The following is a 6,000-nucleotide window of genomic DNA, read 5'->3' as shown; positions in this document are numbered from 1 at the left end:
TGGTGGCGTCGGAGTCGTCGGGGACGATGAAAGCTCGAGGTGTCAGAAACTCTTCCTCGTCATCCTATATTTCCTGTTCCACCGATTCGGTCGAGACTGTGGTTGTGATTGCTATTTCGTTTCTCGTCTATCTTTAGTGCTCGATCTTTTCGAGGCCGATAGCGTTAGTATCAGTGTTACCTCATCGACCGCAAACATTTTCTTTACAGCATGTTGCTCCCCGTATACTATTTTCACGCCGTCCGACGTAGGGGATTTTATTACTTGGTGAGGGTCGAAGGCACTGCCTTCATATTGGATCCAAGGCCTTCCGAGTAGGGCATTGTACCTCATATCTCCTTCGATTACGTGGAATTTGGTATTTTGGATGGTTCCAACTACATTCACTGGTAGAGTAATCTCCCCTTTAGTCGTTTCACTTTCCATATTGAAGTCGTTCAAGACCCGAGAGGGCACGACTTGATTCTGCAAACCGAGCTACTCTACTACCCAAGATCGGATGATATTCACAGAGCTACCTGGATCCACCAAGACACGCTTAACTTGAACTTTATTTAATAGGATAGAAATTATTAAAGCATCATTGTGAGTTTGAGAGATGCCTCGACTTATTCAATTCTGAATGATAAAGTGCCCTCGGGTACATAGCCTCGGGTTCTTTTTTCCCCTGTGGCCGGTCTCTTGCCATATTTGAGAACGGGTCCCTGTGGAGTATCGACCCCACTGATGATCATATGAATGATATGCAGAGGTTCCTCTTGTTTATCTTTTTTGCCGGTGTCCCTTCCTCTGAAGTGATTCTTGGCTCGGTCACTGAGGAACTCTTGAAGGTGGCCCTCATTGAATAGACGGGCTACCTCTTCTATTAATTGTCTGCAATCCTCGGTCTTGTGTCCATGCGTACCATGATACTTGTACATCGAATTCGGGTTCCTTTGGGAAGGGTCGGTTTGCATGGGTCTGGGCCACCTAGTATCTTTGATTCTTTTGATTGCCGATACAATGCTCGATGCGTCAACGCTAAAATTGTACTCCGATAGCCGAGGTGCCTATATAGGATCGACATATTTATCAAAGCCACTCTTTCTCATAAGCCCCCGAGAATTTTGTCCTCGATTACTCATTCGATTGTTCCGAACGACATTGCGCGTTGAACCGTTATTCATTCGATCTGCGACATACAGTTGATATCGGTCTCTGTTCGGCATTTGCTCTCTGTCGATGTCCCTCTGGTTTTTAATAGTTGTACTATTCTGATGTATGGATCCGGAAGGAGCTCCCAACTGGTCATCATCGACCCTAATTTTTGACTGATATCGGTTGTGTACATCTGCCCAAGTTATTGCTGGATACTCGATCAAATTTTGCTTCAGCCGACGTGATGCTATTGAACTTTGCTCGTTCAACCCTTGGGTGAAAGCTTGGACGGCCCAGTCGTCTGTGACCGGTGGCAATTCCACGCGTTCCATTCGAAATAGGGACACGAACTCCCTTAGCATTTCATTACCCCTTTCCTTTACTTTGAAGAGGTCCGATTTACTTGTTGCAACCTTTATGGCACCAATATGTGCCCTTACAAACGAATCTGCTAACATGGCAAAAGAATCGATGGAATTTGGTGGCAACTTATGATACCAAATCATTGCTCCCTTCGAGAGGGTCTCTCCGAATATTTTCAATAACACATATTCGATCTCATCGTCTTCCAAATCGTTACCCTTAATGGCACACGTGTAAGAGGTGACGTGTTCATTGGGATCAGTCGTACTATTATATTTGAGAATTTCGGGCATACGAAATTGTTTGGGGATTGGTTTTGGGGATGCACTCGAGGGAAAAGGCTTTTGAATGAATTTCTTTGAATCCAACCCTTTTATCATTAGTAGAGCTCCCGGGATCTGATCGATCCTGGAATTATATGTTTCTACTTTTTTATCGTTGGCTTCGACTCGTTTTGTGAGTTCCTCAAGCAATTTAGTAATTTCGGGAGTAGTCCCCGATTCTTGCTCGTTTGACTTCACTATGGCTGGCTCCGTTCTGTGAGTGATTTCTCGAAGTGGATCGGGCTCCGACCTGCTTTGTACCTGAGTTTGGCTCTGCAACTGAGCTATCGCTATTTTCTGGACTTATAACATCTCGAAGATCATCCGTAAGCTGACTCTGATCTCCTCCACATTATGGGCGTCTCGAGCTACGGATCGAGTACCACCCTGAATGCTTTTTTCCGGTTCAGAACATTGGTTCGCCTCAAGAGCCACTTGGGAATTGACATCTAGTGGTACTTCGACTCGGATTTCAGGTACTTCGACTCGAGCTTCAGTGACATCGTTAAGTGGTCTTCCGGCCCTGGGTATCAAATTGTTGGTTTCATCTTGAAGGTCGGCTTCATGGTCGATAGGTAAAGCCAAGAATCGAGGGTTTTCCATTGCTGATTCGGAGTTGTAAACTGGTGTGTATTGCGGATTTGTATCAAACAACCACTATTATCCTTAGCCCCACTGTAGGCGCCAAACTGTTTACCCGAAAAGTCGAATATAGTTAAATTTATAAGTAGTTCTAAGGATATGTGATATAGCTTGACATAAATCATACGTAAAAGTGAAAATGTTTAGATTCTCGGCTATAAAAACGGGATATAAATTATTGAACAAGAAGAGTGAGTATGCCGAGTAAAACAAGCTCAAGAGATTTATTCTTCAATAAATAGAAGTAGTCTTTTCTTACAATGTGTGAACATTTTTTGTGCTTACAAGGATTCCCCCGTTTATAGTAGAGGGATCTTACTTTATTTATAATAATAAAAAATATATAGTGGAGAACTCATGATGAATTGTCTCTTCCTCGATTCCCGCCAAGATTCTCTCCCCTAGTGCGGTTACAACGGTTCTTGTCTTCCGAGCTCGATACTGGCTCGAGCTCGGTATTGGGTCGAGCCCTCGGCCTTGGTTCGAGTTCGACATTTGGGGTGAGTGTCAATCGGTCTGTGCGTCTCCGACAACCTTCATGTTGCTTTGCGGTTCGATTGGTCATGGGCTCGATAATGATACCGAGCCGATTCCTCGATCGGTCCTGGAGCTCGAAGCTTGTTTGTACTATTTTCGGAACTCGCCTCGAAGTCTCACTTCGGTCGCTTACCATTCGAACTCGATCAAATGTACGAAGGCCCAAATCTATTTTGACCGTATATAATTTTTAAGGTCATTAACTTGATCGAAGGGCATTGATCCCGTGTTCTTTGCAATTCTCTTCCCACATATTTTCGTTCTTTGTTTCAAATGAAAATGCGCTTGAGCGTCGGTCATTTTTTGTCCTAAATGAGTGAACTTTTATTTAGGTAAATGGGTGTATATGAACCGGGTTGGTTCGATTTTTATTAAAACTAAACCAAACCAACTATATCGGTTTGGATTGGTTCGATTTTGTCAGATTTTTCGGGTTTATTTTGTTACATGAATAATATGTCAATCTTTGTTAAATTTTTGATAAGTAAATATATGTTTAATAAATAAAAAAAATGACAAACATATGATCTATTAAAATATTCTTATTGGAGAATTTTCTTAGTAGCACATGATGGTTATTTTTTTAGTTGTCTGACAATAACTTTTCGTTGATGTACACTTTCAAGGTTAACCGAATTTAATAATTAAATATAAAAATCAATATGATACCTAAATAATGATATGTTTTATTTAATTTTTATTTATCGAAATAACACTTCAAATTCGAAAAAGATATAAGAATTTAATATATCGTGACATATGAATATGGAAGAACAAAGAGATTGACGCATTTCAATAGCATTTGATAATAAAGTGATCATACAACACATTATTTAAAGTTAATAAAAATGGAGCACTTTATATTCCATCAAATATTACATCCCATAAGAGAATCTCAAATATTTCTGGATATTTATTAAAGAAAATTTTATATAAAGTCTTAAAAATATATATAGAAATTATATATTTATATGGTTCGAATTTTTTTACTCAATACCAAATCAAACCTCATGGATTTTTTAATCGATTTGATTTGACTTTTTGATTTGGTGCGATTTTTCGATTCGGCTTATACATCCTAGTTAACTGAGTAAAAAGTCAAAGAAAAGGAAAGGAAGTCTACAACTGAAATTTGAGACGACAATATTCTTAATTAAAACTACTTGAAATGAGTGATCTTCACATTGAAATTAGATAAAAACACTCATTACCACGTCACAAGTTTATGAAGCACTCACAGCAAAACGGATAGAGAGAAAACTCAAAAAAGGAGTTGTAATGTGAATTCACAATGATCAATAAATGAATCCACGATGGTTTTTACACGTCAAGATCTTATCATCTTTGAAAATCATAATTGTTATGACTTGTTAGAGCTTCTTCCCTTTACCTCTAAATAAATTCTTCCTATTTTCTCATCTTCCTTTGTCCATTTTTAGGAAAGGAATAATGCCTTGTGCTAGAAGAGAAAGGGAGATATACATTGGGATTAAATCCCAAAACATGACTTCTCCTTTTTTCTTAACTAACGCATGTATTTTGGATGCATACTTGCGCGCTACAACTTCAATTATAAGTAGGGGCGGCAAACGGGCGGGTTAAAATGAGTAATTTTAAAAACGAATAATTTTTTTGACCCAATCCGTATTTGAAACGGATAAAAAATGGGTTATTCGGCGGATAATATAGATATTCATATTATCCATGGCTTCTTGAATATGATAACTTTTGAGAGAATTCCTAGTCTCCCAAACTTAAGGAACCCCTAATTTGAGGCTTTACAAATGTAAAAGTTAAATACATTAGTTATCCATTGACTATCCATTTGGTTAACCATTTTTTAAATGGATAATATGGTTCTTATCCATATTCTGACCCGTTTTTAAAAAGTTCATTATCCAACCCATTTTTAATGGATAATATGAGTGGATAATTATTTTCTTTTAACCATTTTGCCACCTCTAATCATAAGTATTACAAATTTGAATCCACAATTGCTTTATCGTGATTATTTAGTCGAAATTCACTTTCAAAATTAACTGAAAAAATAAAGATAAATAATGTATCCACATTCAAATTAAGAGTCCATTTGGACATAAGAATTTTATTATTTTTTTCGAAAAAATTTCACTTTTTTCGAAATTAGTGTTTTGCCATAAAATTTTTAATTTTCACTTGAAGATGAATTTTGGAATTTTTCGAAAATTTGAAAAACTCCAAAAAGCTAATTTTCAAAATTTTCACTCAGATCACTCACAAAAATTCAAAAACAACCCAAAATTATATTCATGTCCAAAACAACTCTAATTTTCAAATACCACTTTCACTTGAAAAAAAAAATTCAGTTTTTTTTAAAAATTTTACAATTCTTATGTCCAGACCCCCACTAAATTTTGATAGAAAAAAATGAATGGAGTCTAATTCAACCCAAATGATATTAGGTTTAACTCAACTACGAAAGCTGGCTCATGAGATGGAGATTTTAACTAAGACCATATAAAGAGACAATCAACAAAGCCTTTTATCTTATAGTGCAAATAATTTTTACACTTCCAAGTTCTAGTGATTTGTAGGTTATCGGTTTGAGTCGTGAGCAGCCACTAACACTTACGTTAAAGTAAGTTGTCTACGTCAGACCCCTTAGGATGCAATCTTTCCCTAAATTTTATATGAATACAAAATTTTTTATGCACCGAGCTACAACTTCAATCATAAGTGTTACGAATTTGAATTCGCAATTTCTTTATCTTGATTATTTAGTTGAAATTTTCTCTTTCAAAAGTAACTTAAAAATGACATTCAAATTAAACTCTGATAGAAAACAATAAATTTGGCCTAATTCAAGCCCAAAAATATTGAGTCTAACTCAACCTTAAAAGTTAGCTCATGAAATGAGAATTAACCAAGATCATACAAAGAAACCAAGTATATCTCACTGAAGTGGGACTCAACAAACTCTTCATTTTATAGTGCAAATAACTTTACACTTTCAATTTCT

Source organism: Nicotiana tomentosiformis, chromosome 2, assembly GCF_000390325.3.
Source record: "Nicotiana tomentosiformis chromosome 2, ASM39032v3, whole genome shotgun sequence".
NCBI classification, from domain to species: domain Eukaryota; kingdom Viridiplantae; phylum Streptophyta; class Magnoliopsida; order Solanales; family Solanaceae; genus Nicotiana; species Nicotiana tomentosiformis.
This window is presented reverse-complemented; position numbering follows the sequence as displayed.